We start from the raw sequence: 17,685 nt of genomic DNA on the forward strand, positions 1-17,685 counted from the left end.
CTGCTAAGTGATGGTGCTTGGGTTTGGGGGAGCTCACGAGAGAGATCCCCAGAGGAAAAGTGCCCTGAAATAGATGAACATACAAAAATTACCCAGTCCATGAGGTAAGAGTAACAGAAGTAACTGCCAGTGAAAAGGGTGGGAAGCAACACAGCCAAGTTGGAGGAACTGTTTGCAGTTTCAGTGAGTGGAAGCATGAGGGATTTGAGAGGGGGGCCGTTGAAGAGGAGAAAAGAAAGGAGTTTGAGCAAATGTGGAGGGTCTTGAATGTCAAGCAAGAGTTTAGTGTAGGTGTACAGAGAGAGCCAGCAGAAATTTTTGACCAACGGACCAAGATCAGGTTTGCACAGTACAAAGTGCCTGGTTTTAGAAAGGTGGGCTGGGCCTGAGAATGCGGGTAGGGTGCGGTTGGGAGGCAGATGGAAAGGTAGAACACCCTATGGAATTCTGGATGGGCAGCTCGAGGTAGGATCCCTATAGGAGGAATGAATTGAGCCTGGGTCTCTACAGGGCTACTATCGTCACTTCCCGGCCTCTTGCGCCATGCCCATCCTGACACCCAACTTTCGCCCATTCGTTTCAAACTCCAAGTCGGAGCAGAAAAAAAGCTCTGCTGGAACCCTAATCCTAGACGTGAGGTCGGAGCAGGAGACTTCAGCTCCCAGGATGCTTCGTTCTCCAGCTCTGCAGATCGCGCAGGATTCTTTTCCAGAAAGGAGGGGCGACTCGTAGGCTGGTGGGACTCGCCGGCTGGGCAAAGTGAACGAAACCTGGGGACCGCCATCTTCACTGGGAACAGACCAATCGCACACGGAGTGGGAAATTCGTGCTCCTCTCTCTCGTCATTTAGTATGGATACTGAAACAAAATGCGTCTAGTCATTGGAAGCTAGTTATTATGAGTTACACCGAGAATTCATCCCATTTTGCGCCTCAGTCTGGAACGGCACCCCCAGGAACACAATAGGACAGCCCAGCATGGCCGCACTCAGCCGGATTCCATTGAGGGCGGAGTCGGAAGCGGTCCTGCCCCGCCTCCCGGCAGGAGGGGGCTTCCGCTTCCGGCAGCGGAGGCTGCAGCCTCGCTCTGGTCCCTGCGGCTGGCGGCCGAGCCGTGTGTCTCCTCCTCCGCCGCCGCCATATTGTCTGTGTGAGGAGAGGGGAGAGCGGCCGCTCCCGCTGCCGCTTCCACCACAGGTACCGCGGGAGCCACCAGGCTAGGTCGTTGGGGGTTGGGGGTGGGCCTAGGATGGGGCAGCCGGGCGCGGCCGCCTCCCACGCTTCCAGCGGACTCCCGAGTAGCCCCGTCGCCTTCCCCTGCCCCCCCTCCCCACACACACCAGCCGAGGCCCCTGCAGTCTATAGGGGAGGCCCGGGGCCACCCCCAGGGCTGGAAAGCGAGGCTTGGACTCAGAGGCGGATGTGAGGGTGGGAAATCGTTGTCGGACTCCAGTTTTTGCAAGAGAGGGGTGCTGGACTGGGCGGAGGCTAGGGGGCAACTTGGAGGTGGGGTCGCGGGGGGGAAGGGAGCTTGAGGGGTGGGGCCACGGGGGGATGGTAGGGGAGGGTGTCGAGGGAGTGGTGCCTGCTGGGTAGGGTGGCGTGAAGCCTCCGGGGAGAGGGGCAGCTGGAGTTAGGGCCTTCCTAGGGTCCCTCTGGGTGGAGCTGAGCTTCCCACCTGCAAACTGGGTGCGAGGTGAAGGGGTCCCTGGGCGGGCTTGCTGGGGAGAAAGGGAGATGGAGCCGTGAAGTGGAGCAGAACGGCTGGAGTTGGGGTTAAGGGCTACCTGCCAGCCTGGGGGGAAAGGAGAGGTATGTCGAACGAAGGGTTGGTTAAGAGTTACCTGTGTTGGTGACCTTTTGAGTCAGTAGGACTTTTAAATTTTGTTTCTTGATTATTGCAGTGTTGGACCATATCTAGGCTAGGCAGGTGATGGGTGGAGCTTCTGTAGTTTGTTTTGGGGAAGCAAAGTCAAGAGTCAGGGGAATTGCTTTGTGGCTTTTGCTTTTGTGGCAAGGGAAAAGGTTCTGAAAAGGAGGTGACAAGTTATTTGGGAAGACTTGATTACCTTTTAAGTGCTAAATTGTATGAGAAAGGGACTTGGGGGGAGGAAATGAAAATAAAATTAGGAAGGGAAGATTTTTTTTTTTCCCCAAGAGCTGAAGACCTCATTCCATTTAAGGAGTGCAGTATAGGCCAGTGCTTAAGAACTAGACTTCCTAGTTTCCAAATATCAGGGCCTCTATAAGCCTTAGTTTTCCTGTCTATGAAATGTGGATGATACATCCTAGCTCAAATTATGGCAAGGAAATAAATTAGATAATTTGTATCAAGTGCTTACCACAGTGCCTGGAAGGCAATAAGCACTCAACAGTTCTTACTGGACACTGTTATTAAAGGGCATACCTGGTATATTTGGGGTGTCTCCTGTCTAGATAAAGTTTATTCAACAATCTGACTTCAGAAACTGTCTTTGTAGTTACTGTGAATCAGTTGACCTAACTGGCTTCATAGACTTGGGGCTGAAGTTCCAGGACCAATACTAGTTCTTTTCCATATCCTTTGGAAAAGTTCACCTGCTTAAGTCTTACAGAGCAGGTTTGTCCTTCTATGACTTAGAGATATTTGACTTTCATTAGTTATTGGAGGAGGGTATGTGATTTGAAGAAAGAAGATTGGATGTTTATTTAGATTGGTTTTATCATTTGGTTACAGAGTTCAGTTACCTCATGACAACTTTTCTTTAAAAACTAGAACAACAGGGCTGGGGATATGGCTCAAGTGGTAGCACGCTTGCCTGGCATGCATGAGGCACTGGGTTCCATCCTCAGTGCCACATAAAAATAAAGATATTGTGTCCACCTAAAGCTAAAAAATAAATATTTGGGAAAAAAAAACTAGAACAACAAAGCACATATGCCTAATTAATTAATTAATTAATTTTTAAATGGAGAACAAGAAAAGCAGAGTACATATTTAAGGGAGAACATGGGTCAGTTTCTGAATTATTGTGGGACTGCCATGCTGTTCCAGGATGAAACAGGTGCAACTTCTTTTCCACAAGGTGCTTTTAGTTTTCCTGTTGCTTACACGCACGCACACACACAAACACACTCTTCCAGGATGAGACTTCGCTTTTATTTAAATATCTTTAAATGTATACCTTTACATCACATATGCTTAAAAGGGTATTTTGTTTTGTGGTGCTGGGGTTCAAACCCTGGGCTTTATTCATGCTAGACAAATGCACCGCCACTGAACCATATCCCCAGCCCTGAGATTTTCTTTAGAAAGTGAGTTTAAAGACTTACATCGGGTTTCGGTTTATAGTTGGCAGAAATGACACCCTCACCCTGCACGATGTCCATACTTTAATCCCCAGAATCTGTAAATAAGTTATGTTACAAGGCAGAAAGGGCTTTGAAAATGTAACTAAAGTTAAGAATCTTAATAGGACCTCCCAGTGGTGGCACATACCTGTAGTACCAACTACTGTGCAGTCTGAGTCAAGTGGATTGCAAGTTCAAGATCAGCCTGGGCAACTTTGTGAGGCCCTGTATCAAAATTTTTAAAAAGTGGGATTGGGCCTGAGATTGTAACTCAGTGGTAGAGCACTTGCCTGGCATGTGTGAAGAGGTTCACTCCCCAGTACTGCAAAAATAAACAAATGAGAATCTTAAAATAGGGATATTATTCTGGATTTTCTGGGTAGGCCCTGTCTAATCACATGAATCCTTTAAGGCTCAAAGAACTTTCTCCAGCTGGATCAGACAAACATAAGGGAAAACCAGAAATTTAAAGCATGAGAGGAACTGTATTTGCTATTGTTAGATAGAGTCACGTGGAAAGCATAAGAAGGAATGTGGGCAGCCCCTAGTATCAGCCAGTGAGGAAATGGAGACCTCAGTCCTACAACCCTGGGAACTGAATTCGGCCAACAACTTAATGAAGTGAGAAGTGTATTCCCCAGAGTTTCCAGCAAGGAACAGCTTTGCATACACCTTGATTTTGGCCTCAGAACTCTAAGCAAAAGATCTAGAGAAACCTACCCAATTTACAACCTGCAAAATATGTGAATTAATAAAATTGTGAGATTTTAAATCACTACCTTTGGGATAATTTGTTATAGAAATAATAGCACACTAGTATAGATTTTTGTTATTGGGAATGGGGTACTATTACCTAAAAGTGAAGTTGACTGTGGGTGAAGTCTGGAAGAATTTTGAGGATCATGGTAGAAAAGACTTAGAACAGACTGTTGGTAGTAATTTGAATGTTAATGACTGCTGGTGAGGGCTCAAATAGAAGTGAGGTACCTGTTGTTGGAAACTGGCAGAAAGGCAGTCCTTTGTATTTACATAGTGGCAAATAAGCTTAGTAAAATTGTATCCTGTGGTTATACGGAAGACATAATTTGTTAGAAATAAACCAGATATATAGCTGAGAAGATTGTCGAGCAGAATATTGAAGGTGCAGGTTTATTTGTGGATGTCTAAGAGAGTGAACCTTGTGAAATTCATGTAAAGCCCCCTAGATTCTTGATAATTTTATGCCAGCAGAAACAAAGCTGTCTTCAATCAAAAAAGAGATGGAAATTAAATAGGATTGGTAGACCCCTCCCAAATTCTGACAGGAAGAAAGTGGAGAAAACTATTCACATACTTCCACGTGAATGTGCTGCTTTTTCATAAAAAAAGAAGGGTGACTCAGAGGTGGAACCAGGAGCCCAGAGGGGCGGAGCTAAAAGGCTCAGAGGATTTTTCCCAGGATATAAAATAGAATGAATTTTAAAATGACTTTGCCAGTTTTCTTTAATGTTTTATTGTAGATGGACACAATACCTGTATTTTTATTTATTTTTATGTGGTGCTGAGGATTGAACCCAATGTCTTACATGTACAAGGCAAGTGTTCCACCATTGAGCTACAACCCAGCTCTGAAAATGACTTTGAATGTGTGGCTCTCTTTCCCCTTAAATTTTCTTCAGTTGAAATAAAATGCCTGTGAAGTTATTCTATACCTGTCTCATTATAGTATGTTGGAAATAGATAATCTTTTAAAAAAAATAATGGCCCAGGAATTGTGCTTATACAGAATGTCCTATACCTGAATTAAAGGATGAGAATTGGGTCTGTCTGAATTGATAAGCTTTAGATGAGATTTTGGGACTTTGAGTTGATGCTGTAGTGATATATGAGACCTTTGGGAAGCTTGGGATGGGATGAATGTATTGCATTTGGGAGAGATTTGAATCTTTGGATGTCAGAGGGGAGATGGTGGTAGGCATTATGCCCTCCACACTAACTCCCATCCCTTTGTCTGTTTTAATCTCTGGAATCTGAGCATGTTATGTAGCAGAAGGAACTTTATGGGACCTTTAAGCTTAAGGATCATAAAATTGGAAGATTATCTTGGATTTTCTTAGTGTGGGTCTAGTCTAATCACATGAACTCTTAAAAGCAGATAACTTTTTCTAGCTGGAGTCAGAGAAATAGACAGAAGTTAGACATTTGAAGCATGAGGAAGATTCAACCTGCCCTTGTTGGAGGGGGCTACATGAAAAGTATACAAAATGCAGCAGTCTCTAGTAGCAAAGGTCAGTCCCATTTGACAGCTGCAGAGAAATGGGGACCTCAGTCCTTCAACCACAAGGAACTAAATTCAGCCAACAACCTGAATGAGCAGGACAGAGTGTCCAATGATGAATATAACTGGTGAAAACCCTGGTTTTGGGGCTTTCAGAACCCTAAACAGAGAACCCACCTAAGCCCACCTAACTCTGGTTCTAGAAACTGAGAAAATAAATTTGCATTGTTTTGTTTGTGGTAATTTGTTACAGCAACAATAGAAAACTAATACAGGGCCAGGCATGGTGTGCATACCTGTAATCCCAGCAATTCTGAAAGCTGAAGACAACAAATTGAAGGTAGCTTCAGCAGTTTAGCAATATCCTGTCTCAAAAAGATCTAGGGATGTAACTCAGTGATAGACTGCCCTAGGATTCAGTCTAGGGTTCAGTCTCTGCTACCACCAAAACGGGTAAAAAAGCTAATGCAGGGTTTTATTTTAGAATCCAGAGCACTTTGGTCTGAAAGTCTTCACAGAGTATAATGCCAGCAGTGCATGAGGCTGAGGCAGGAGTATCCCAAGTTAAACACCAGCCTCAGCAACTTAGCATGGCCCCGACTCAAAAAAAAAAAAAAATTGTAGGGGGGGAACTGGGGATGTGGCTTAGTGGTTAAATGCCTCTGAATTCACTCCCCAGAACCACAAAAAAAAAAAAAAAAGACTTCACAGAAAAATGGTGTTGAGTAAGGCCTCTTCCTGAATGTTTAAATATTCCATTACTAGATTCAGTTTGAAGGAAATAGATGACTAGATTGGTAAATATAGATTCTAGAACTCTGGCCCATTTTGGTAGGATTTTTATAAATTGGTAATTTTTCCATGTCTATAATAAACTTATTGTCTAAACAGCATAATTACTTCCTTAAATTTTGTTACTTGGTTAAATAGTAGGTTTATATGACCTAATGATGCATTTTCAGAGGACATGGAAATGGGTAATATGTTTTTTAAGAATTAATAACCAGTTACACATTGATCTATATGTTGTATCTTCCACCCTACCCCAGATTGATGTTGTAAGACCTTTTCTCCCTATCACTGTCATTTGGGGTTAAAAGTCAGATTTAGGAAGCATAACTACATAATGGAGCTTCTAGATTTTTTTGTCCTATTTAATTTTTCGCACTGGGGATTGAATGTGGGGATGCTTTACCACTGAGCTACATCCCCAGGCCATTTTATTTTGAATCGGAGTTCTAAGTTGCTGAGGGTCTTGCTAAATTGCTTAGGCTGGCCTAGAACTTGCTGTCCTCCTATAGACTGCTCAGTTGCTGGGATTATAGGCACATACCACCATGCCTGATTGAGTTTCTTTTAAGAAAAATCTTTTGTTTTTGTTCTTTAATAGTATCCTGTTAATTAAATGGAGGAAATGAGATTATAGGCATGCACTACCATGCCTGGTTCACTTTTCAAAAGCATTACTTAAGACTAGTTACTTTCTCTGTCTTTTTCTTAATAGGGTCATTGTAAGGATTAATGGAGATAATATATATATAACACATTTAATATGTTACCTAACACATAAGTGTCTTCAAAATATTAACTGTTTATAACATTTATGATAGCTGTTTTGACAACTGTATAGCAATTTTTTCATAAATATTACAATTTGTATGAGTTCAGAAACTGATGTGATTTACCATTGAATGAAGTAAGGGCTTTGCATTTTCAGGTAATAATAAATAATGCTTATAATATTTGATTTAATGAGAAACTGGATTTGATCCTTGGTCTGTCACAGTTTACTGGGTGACCTGGGCCAAGTTTGTTTCGTAGGAGTATTATTGTGTTCTTACATCTAAATTTCTTTGGGCTCCTAAGATGAATAATTTCAAAAGTAGCATATAATTTAGTTATTTTTTAATAGAAATCTAGGCCAGCCAGCTTTTCAAATGAAGAAATTCCTCTAGGATTATTAAGGAAAAGTGGCTGCTGTCATTGTAACAAAGGATATATTTGCCTTGGGTTAAAGACAATGGGTAGTTTTCTTGTGTGTGCTTTTTGTGTGCTTCAGAGTAGAATTCAGCAGACTTAGTATACACACAGTCACATGTATTATATCTTTTTTTTTTTCTCCTTTTAATGGGAATCAAGGATTGAGCCTTTTAAAAGTTTAGGGTAAAATAATTCACAGTATTACAAAATAAAGCTAGGAGTGGCATTTTCTGGGTCCTACAAATACTGTGTCTTTAGCCTTAGACATAAAAAAACCTACTTAGCAATAGTTGCTATCATGGGAAAGCTTTTTTTAAAAAAAACATTAGTGATGATAATATTGTCTTGCATAGAAAATGTTATCTAAAATGAGGGTTTTGTGTTTAAATAACCAGGATTAGGTTAATCTTTATAATTTTGAATGTTTATCATTTTAAATGCCCTTTATATTGGCTGTTCTTTTTACACTTTCTGCTCTTATTGGTTTTTCTGACAAGATTTTTATTACCTGAAACATTTTAGATTGCTTGGAATAGTGAACACTTGGAATTTTTCTGAAGTTATGACTAATGTTCTAATGGGCATTTCTCAATTTAGCTATCTCTCTAATGTTCTAAATTTTAAGAAAACCACCCTGTTATAAATGAATGGGTAAATTATTTTCTAAAAACAAATTGTGTCGTTGTCAGAAAGTACAAAATAGCCATTGTTGGCTATTGGATTTATAACCAGTCAAAAGATATTCATTCAGCAGGTCCTAAATGCCTGCTACATTTCTTGCAGGTACTGTGCAAAAGATCTCCAGATTGTCCCTGCCCTCAAACTCACAGTTGACATTTTGTCAGATATATTATGCCACCACCTAGTAACATTTGAAGGTGTTATCTCAATGAAAACAACTATTTACTTTGTGTCTTAGCTATACTTTCTAAAACAGCTACAGAAATGAAGGGGTGAGGGTGGGAATGGGATCAGGAATTAGTTGAGATGGCCAGCGAGTGGTAGAAGGCAGCGGGATAGTAGGAAAGATTCCGGAGTTGGGGGAAGCTCACTTAACCTCTCAAGCGTGGTTTCTCATCTCTGCCTCAGTAATTTATATTCAGTTTCTTCATCTGTAAAATGGGGTTTAGTATTTCCTACCTCAGGATTCTTAATGAAGATTAATAATAAAAGCACCATCTAATATTATCATCTCAGGATTACTGTGAGGATTAAAGGAGATAATTTATAAAATGCCTGACCCAATTAGTATTTGTTCTTTCCCTTCCCTGTCAATGAAGACACTGTGTTTATTGCTGAGGCTGCTCTTTATTTTCATTTTCTGCTGCCAAGCATTCTTAGTTTTAATGAGACTTTTGACTTGTACTTCCTGTTTCTGGTGTGGCCTGCTAGGTGGGTGAGGTACTTAATTGCTGATTAGGGGTGGATCTGTATGTAATTCAATGACCAGTGTAGATTGCTTTAGTTACTCAGGTACTGTGTATATTGCCAGAGGGTATATTGTCTTGATGAGTCTAGGATCCTCTTGATTCTAAATAGACAAGTTTTTGTCTCAAATTCAGGATTAAGTTCTAGGTTTGCTCTATAGATGTGGGGTCAGAAATTATTTTCTGTAGTACTTTAGTGTGATTTGGGAATTGTTTGAATATCATGTGATAGGGATATGTTTGCAGGAGGACTTCTTCCTGCATTAACATCTTCTCTAAGTCCTGCTCATTCAGATAATCCACTTAGTTTAGTTTGCTCTGGTTACTGTCATTTTTTTTTTCGTGTGTGTGTGTGTGTGTGTGTGTGTGTGTGTGTTTGTTTGTTTTGGTAGTGTTTGGTAGTGGTGATTAAACCCAGGGACTCTGCTAAGCATGTGCCACAATCTTAGCCTTGCTCTGTATTTTTAAGTTATAAATTCCTTGGAGTAGGAATTTACCTTTTTTTTTTTTTTTTTTTTTTTTTTTTTTTTTAAATATTTATTTTTTAGTTTTCAGTGGACACAACATCTTTTTTATTTTATTTGTATGTGGTGCTGAGGATTGAACCCAGCACCCTGTGCATGCCAGGCAAGCGCACTACCGCTTGAGCCACATCCCCAGCCCCAGGAATTTACCTTTATTAGTACTTATAAAGTGTGTATTTATGATCATATTGAATAACTATAAATGACCATTTGTACTGGAGTTGTTCTCCCATCCTTTTTTAAAAAAATAAAACAGACTTTATTGTCTGGCATTTAAAATAGTAAGTATTCAAAAGTACATTTTTGTATATAATTTATTGTGAGATTATCACTATCAAATAAAATGTTTTCATCATTTGCTTGTATTTATCTGTGCCTGACCAGTTCATTTTTCCTTCCAAAATGTTGCATGCCACACTTAAGGCCATGAAGAATTTTCAGAAACTGCAACTAAGGACTTCACCGTATACTTGTAGCTACTTATATGCTCTTGCTACATGTAGTGTTTTTTTTTTTTTTTTTCCTCACAACCTATCTCTGACAGTTTTTGGGAAACTTTTACCAGGATGACTTTCATACATCTTAAAAACTCACAGGATTTGTTACACCTTAAGAAGTCAACACCAAGGCCCATAGATCCTGCCACCTAGCTAGTATGGGGAGGGCATATCTTGTGCCCTCTTTCCCCGTCCCCCTTGGCAGTCACACAGAAAAGCTTTTCCATCTTTTATTTTATACAACTGTGGCCTGGTGACCAGCTTATAGTGTTGGATTTAGTAGAAAGAACCTGTTTGGGTCTTGAGTTCAAAATCGACCTAGGTTCAAATCTCGCATCATCGGTTAGTGATCCTGTGATTTGGGGCAGGTTTTTTCAGCTTTTGAACTTGTTGACTTCTAAAATGTAAGTATGTGCTGTGTGCAGTGACACTCATCTGTAATCCCAGCACATCAAGAGGCTGAGGAGGAGGATCTCTAGTACAAAGCCAGCCTCAGCAAAAGTGAGGAGCTAAGCAACTCAGTGAGACCCTGTCTCTATATAAAGTACCAAATAAGGCTGGGGATGTGCCTCAGTGGTCGAGTGCCCCTAAGTTGAATCCCCAGTATCTCCAAAAAATAAAAAATAGAATGGAAGTATGCCTCTCATCTGGTTGTAAGGGTCATTCATATGGTAGCAGTAATTATTAAAGACAAATCCTGGATTACGCTTTTGATTACTCTAGGTCTGAAAGTTTTCCATCTTTTGGTTCCATTGGAATAGTTTCACATTATGACTTTTTTTGCTTGTGTTGCCTGATCAAAAGGTACAGTATGCAGATGATGATTTCTGTTATTTATTATATTTTGTATTATAGAAGACAACACTAACTTCAAATTTTAGGATAGAACTGTGTTAACCAAATCAAACTGCTTGGTAATGCCTCACTTCATTGGAAAACCTTCCATTGTTGCTGTGTCATCTATGTAACATCGATACTTTGATCCTTTTGACTTAAAAGTAGAGAAATGAAATTTTCACACAGAGAGCCCAGACACTTAACGTTTTTTGTTTTGCCTTACCTCTTGGTTTATATTAGAAATATTGTATGTATTGGCTTTTAAAATAATACTTTTGTATACTTAATAGGTAGGAATAAAAATAGAAGCCCCAGTGATATGAAGGATCATAATCTCTTAAAAGTTAAATATCCTGCAGGTTCACATAAGCAGAAATGTCATAAATTCAGGATTTATTATGGATATTTATATTCCAGATTTCAAAGAGCTTAATAAACCATGGGGGAAAAAACATTATTATCTTGACTTTGAACAGGTTGTTTTCTTAATTCAGTGTGCGCCTGCAGTCTTGGAATTTGAAGGCTAAAAAAGTCAGGAAATTGTCAGGGAGCTAGTTATTAACCTTTGGAGATATATTTTTATTCTCAATTTATAAACCAAAGCAAAACTTTTCTCTTTACATGGCATTAGTTTGATATGTGAGGGAAAATGCTATTGGCCATGATTACCGATAGCATTAAACATCTCAGCTTAAATTAAGACAGGAAAAGAGAATCGTTATTAATTGGAGGAGCATATCTGGCAAGGTGGCCTGCAACTCTGGAGTCTGAGTCAGGAAGATTGCAAATTCAAGCCAGCCTGGGCAACTTAGTGGAACCCTATCTCGAAATAGAATTTGAAAATAAGGATCGTGGCCAGGTGCTGTGGCACACACCTGTAATCCCAGCAACTTGGGAGGCTGAGACAGAAGGATCACAAGTTTGAGACCAGCCTCAGCAATTTAGTGAGGTCTTAAGCAATGTAGGGAGACCCTGTCTCAAAAAATAAAAAGGGCTAGGGATGTAGCTCAGTGGTAAAGCGCCTTTGGACTAAATCCCCTGTACCCGCCAATAAAATAAAGTAAGGGTTGGGGATGCAGCTCAATGATAAGAGTGCTTGGCTGGTGTGCATGAGGCACTGGGTTTGATGCACAGTACCATAAAAAAAATCAAGTGGGAGGGGGAAAACTTCATTTACTCATATGTATTTTTTTATTGTAAGGTTTGTTTATTTATTTATTTTGTAGTGCTGGGGTTTGAACCCAGGGCTTTGTGCATGCAAGGCAGGCACTCTACCAACTGAGCTATATCTTTAGCCCCACATGTTTTATCCAATTTACTTTTATACTATCTACATTATCTTATTTACTTTTTACTTACAAGCTGTGGTTTGGAGGTCTACTTTGTGATTGATGTTTTGTTTTTGTGCTGGTGACCTTCCAGACCTTCTGGACTATACTTGGAAGTGTAGAAGGTGATTGCATGTGTGTTGAAATAAAGGTGATTATGAAATAGTGTTCTTAACCTCTTCTGCATGGTTTTGACTATTCAGGTTAGGATCTCCACAAGTTATATAAATCAGTATACTTTAAATGAGTTTGAGATGAAATGAGATGCTGGTCCTTTAAGACCTGGTCATTTGTGTGAGGTACAGTGTAGCCACATGATCTAGATCCAGAGTATTCTTGATCATTTACTCCAGTGTCCATACAAACAGTAATTTTTTTTCTCTATATCATGACCTTTTTAAAAGGCTGAAAGCACTGATTTAGAAGGTTCAGTAATCGGGTGTCTTAACAGTTTTTAAGATTCAAGGAATCACTAATCTGAATCTTGGCTTCAGGTTTAGAAAAGACCATTTTCAGGTATCTCTCTAACTCTGAAATAATTCTGTTTTTCACAAATGATTCAAGGAATTTTTTTTTAAGACTAAATGATTTAATGTTGGTCACTTGTGAAGAAATTCAAGTGTTTGTTTTGTTTTGTTGGATGAGGGATTTGAACCCAGGGGTGCTCTATGACTGAGTTGCACCCCACTCCTTTTTATTGTTTAATTTTGAGACAGGGTCTCACTAAATTGGCCATGCTGGCCTCAAAACTTGTGATCCGGTGATCTGGGGATATAGCTCAGTTGGTAGAGTGCTTGCCTTACATGCAAGGCCCTGGATTCAATCCCCAGAACCACCAAGAAAAAAAGAAAAAAAAAGACAAAAAACCTGTGATCCTTCTGCCTCAGCATTCCAGATCCCTGTAAAGGCGTGTATCACTATGGCCAGCTCAAGTTCGTATTTTCTTAAGCAGTACTGTGAGGCAAAATAAAGTTAGCGTCTGTAAAACTTGTCCTCACCTGACTCTAAATGCCACTGTATCTTTCCTGAAGCTGACATTTTGTTAATCATTCATCAAGCTTGGGTCTAGCACTGGAATATAACTTGAAACCTACGCTACTTTGTCTTTTCTTCCTTTGGGAAAGGATGAGATGTACTTACTTTGAGCAACTTAATTTTAAAAATATTTTATGTATATCATCAAATTAACCTTTTAAAATGGATTTTTACAATGTACATTTCCTGCCTGGGGGTGTAGCTTAGCACATGATTAGCATGTGCAAGGCCCTAGGTTTAATTCCTAGCAACACACACACACACAAATGCTGATTAAAATGTGCATTTCCTGTTTGTCTAAGTGGGTAATTCTTTTTTTTTTTTTAATGGTTTACAGATTCCTCTAAGCCTGTAATAAATTTTTCCTCAAAATGTATGTGCACATGCACTTTGTATACATTTTCAGGGAGTTTATGGCCTCTGATCTCATTGGTGAACTTCATTTTCAGTGCCATATCTTGTAGTCCAGACAATTGTTTCACCTTTTCATTACTTTTAAAAATTTATTTATAAATTTATATATATATAGTGTAGAGCAAAGATTGAAGCTCAAGTGTCTTCAAGAATCAGTCCAGTAAGATAAATGAATAGAGTTGTCTAGGTTTACTAACAGCATCTCCAGTGGGTGGGTTTTAAAAGAGCCTGTTGTTAGGGGCTGGAGTTGTGGCTGTATGATAGAGCACTTGCTAGCACGTGTGAGGCACTAGGTTTAGTCTTCAAAATATGTTTTTTAAAAAAATGCCTATTGTTGAATAGGCAGATCTCAGCAGATCTGATTTTTGTCAGTGCAGGAGGGAAGAATTCATTATTCCTAGAAAGGTAGACCTCCCCACCTTTCACCTTCTTTCCTTCTTTTGACAAACTAAAAAATAAACTAAACTGTTACTTTTTAAAATACTTATTTAAAAATAATATATAATTCAACTGAACAGGTTATTGATTTTTTAAAAACATGAAAAACTTACACAAATATTTAATAGCAATATTATTCATAGTTATTATAAACAAACATAGTTAATATAAACATTATTCATAAACAAAATGTGATTTACCCATATAGGATTCAGCCATAAAAAGGAATGGACCACTGATAAAATGAAAGAGGCCAGACGCCTAGATTTGGGGCTTGCTGGTTTAAAGGTGATAAGTCTAAAGAGTCTGGGACTGACATAGGGATTCATATGGTATATTTAGCTTTGAAAGCTAGCTCACTGTTTGCTGCCCCAGTACCATCCTATTTTCTATCTTTGGCAAGTTAATACAACCCACTCCGTTAACCCACATATTGATCACCTGCAGGGAGAATGGTTGTCTTCTGTGTAACCTACCTCCTGGACAGTAAAGGAATGAGAGGGTGTTAATTCCTGCCATGGTCTGGCTGGGCACAAAATAACCGAGCCGCCACACAGCCTTCTGGGTTCAAAACAGGACCACCTTTATTCCCTGCACTCCCGTGAACGCCACTCACGCTGCCTTCTCCTGGGACACACCACACTTCTACCGGAAATCCCTCCTCCGGAAATCCTTCCTCCCACGCTTCCTCAACCAATGGGAGCTCCCAACCAATGGGAGCTCCCAACCAATGGGATCCAAAGGCCAGGCGGACCCAGGGATCTAATATACAATTGAATACACAGCTTAACATAACCATCATCATCTCAATGGCTTGCTGGGGTCACCTCTCAACCACTTGGCAAAAATGCCATGCGTCATTCCAACTGGGTTATGGCTCTCAGCAAATTCCTTTGTTCCCAGTTTTCTCACTAATTAAATAGGTTAAATGACATACTTAAGGTAATATCCAGGGACAATTCAAGCTTTTCATTTGCATGTCAGTTTTTTCTTCTGTGTCCCATTGGGTGTCAGAGAGTTGTTCATAATATCCTTTCACTAGCTACCAGACCTACAGTGATGTATCCATTACTGTTCTCTTAAAAATTTTTTTCTTTTTTTTCTTTTTCATTCTTTTTTTTTTAAGAGAGAGTGAGAGAGGAGAGAGAGAGAGAATTTTTTTTAATATTTATTTTTTAGTTCTCGGCGGACACAACATCTTTGTTGGTATGTGGTGCTGAGGATCGAACCCGGGCCGCACGCATGCCAGGCAAGCGCCGCTACCGCTTGAGCCACATCCCCAGCCCCTTCTTTTTCATTCTTGATATTGAATGTTTTTGCTAATTTGTTGTCAGTCACACTAGCAGTTTTTAAAATCAAGTTTTTTGTGTCTTTTCAAAGAAATAGTTATCTTTGTTGATCTCTTATTTCTGCTTTTATTTTTTCTTCCAAGTTTCTTTGGGTTTATTTTATTTGTTTTTTAAGTTTGAGATGTGTGTAACTTCTTAATTTCTAGTAAGTTATTTTTTCAATGTATTTTTCTTGTTTGTTTTGAGATGGGTTCTCACCATATTGCCCAGGTTAATTTCAAACTCAGTGAGCTCAAATGATCCTCCCACCTCACAGACTCATGAGGCATGTACCACTGTTCCTGCTTTGAGATGAATCTTTTAGAAAGCTTATGGTTGAATTATTTCCTTTTTGAAAAATTGTTTTTCAAATTAATGTACAGTAAAATATACTCCTTGTGTGCATCATTATATGAATTTTAACACACACAGATTTAGATAACTGCCTTCACAACCAGGACACAGAACAATTATGTCTTATCACCTTCTGCCTGTTAACTTTGGTAGTCAGTCACACCTATTCTTTCACCACTAGTAATCTCTGGTAACCAGTTTTCTGTGATGGTTTTATCTTCTCAAGAATGTCACACAGTGGTGTTCCTTGGTTCAGTATCTTGTCTTTGAGATTCATTATATTAACGTTTCTGTCAGTGGTTGGTTCCCCCTTTTTTTTTTTTTCGAGTATTATTCCATTGTATGGATGGATCAGTTTAGCCATCCATCTTTTCTTTTTAATTTTTTTTTAAAATAATACCTTTATTTTGTTTGTTTATTCTTATGTGGTGCTGAGGATTGAACCCAGTACGAGGTAAGTGCTCTACCGCTGAGCCACAACCCCAGCCCTAGCCATCCATATCTTGGAAGTATATTTTGCTTTTCACTCTTTGTTGATGATGTATAGAATTGCATAAACATGTATATGGGCTTTTGTAAATATAAATTTTTATTTCTCTGTGGTAAAATTAATTGTGAGTGGGATTACTTGGTCATGTGAAAAGTATGAGTTTAACTTTTTAAGAAACTGCCAAACTGTTTTCTAGAATGGTGTAATAGAGTTATCTAGAGACACAAAACCAATAGAAAATGTATACGTATGTATGTGTGATGAAAGGGCCTTTCTGGGCTGGGGATGTGGCTCAAGCGGTAGCGCGCTTGCCTGGTATGCGTGCGGCCCGGGTCCGATCCTCAGCACCACATACCAACAAAGATGTTGTGTCTGCCGAGAACTAAAAAATAAATATTAAAAATTCTCTCTCTCTCTCTCTCTCTCCCTCTCCCTCCCTCCCTTTCTCCCTCCCTCCTCTCTCACCCTCTAAAAAATAAGGGGGGGGGCCTTTCTTAGAGTGGCTTAAATGATGAGACAGATGCTGGATAGTTTTATAATGACTGTCTGCATATGGAGAGCCAGAGGACCAACTTTGTTCAGCCCAAGAAATTGGAGCCTCAGAAAAAGAGGCACCGGGCTGGGGATGTGGCTCAAGTGGTAGCGCGCTCGCCTGGCATGCGTGCGGCCCGGGTTCGATCCTCAGCACCACATACCAACAAAGATGTTGTGTCCGCCGAGAACTAAAAAATAAATATTAAAAATTCTCTATCTCTGTCTCTCCTCTCTCACTCTCTCTTTAAAAAAAAAAAAAAGAGGCACCAATGACATAGCCCCAGTCCGAGACTGGAGACCTGAAAACTCTTTATAGAGAATAGCTGTTGAATGTTTGTGGGACTATTGAAGAAGCTGCAGTCTGCTGTCCATGGGCATTGGCAGAAGCACTAGATGTACCTGCTCAAGAAGAATCCAGCTTGCACCTGCTGAGGCTTCCTCCTGCTTTTTGTTCCATCTGGCCCCCAGCCTACTGGACAATGCCACCCACATTTAGGATGGGTCTGCCCCCTTTGTTTACTGTCCCACATGCCACTCTGGAAACGTCTTCAAAGACACCCAGAAGTCTCTCAACCCTAGGGGTGTCTCAGTCCTATCAAATTGACAGACCAGATTTAACTATCACAAATGGCTATACTATTTTGTATTTCAACCAGCAATGTTTGAGTTTCAGTTGCTCTAATCTTTTCTAGCACCTCATATTATCAGTATTTAACTTGTACTGTTGAAATAATTTTAGATTTAAAAATAGTTGCAGAGATAAAATTTTTATATACCCTTTGTTAACGTCTTACATAGTCATGGTACGTGGTTAAAACTAAGAAATTAACATTGGTACAATGCTAATGACTAAATTGTAGAATTTAATTGGGTTTTATCCAGTTATGTCATTTTTCTGTTTAAGTGTTTCATT

The 17,685-nt window shown here is 39.8% G+C and overlaps 1 protein-coding gene across 1 annotated transcript in view; it reads left to right on the forward strand.

Moving 5' to 3' along the window:
• The first annotated feature begins 1,038 nt into the window (after positions 1–1,038).
• The window catches only part of Csnk2a1 (casein kinase 2 alpha 1), a 52,877-nt gene continuing 36,230 nt past the window's right edge, over positions 1,039–17,685 (forward strand). Inside the window, exon 1 of the mRNA XM_005320565.5 lies at positions 1,039–1,196. The gene's annotated coding sequence lies outside the window, so the exon portion shown is untranslated. The remainder of the gene's footprint in view (positions 1,197–17,685) is intronic.

This window comes from Ictidomys tridecemlineatus, chromosome 5 (assembly GCF_052094955.1).
Source record: "Ictidomys tridecemlineatus isolate mIctTri1 chromosome 5, mIctTri1.hap1, whole genome shotgun sequence".
In the NCBI taxonomy this organism is placed as follows: domain Eukaryota; kingdom Metazoa; phylum Chordata; class Mammalia; order Rodentia; family Sciuridae; genus Ictidomys; species Ictidomys tridecemlineatus.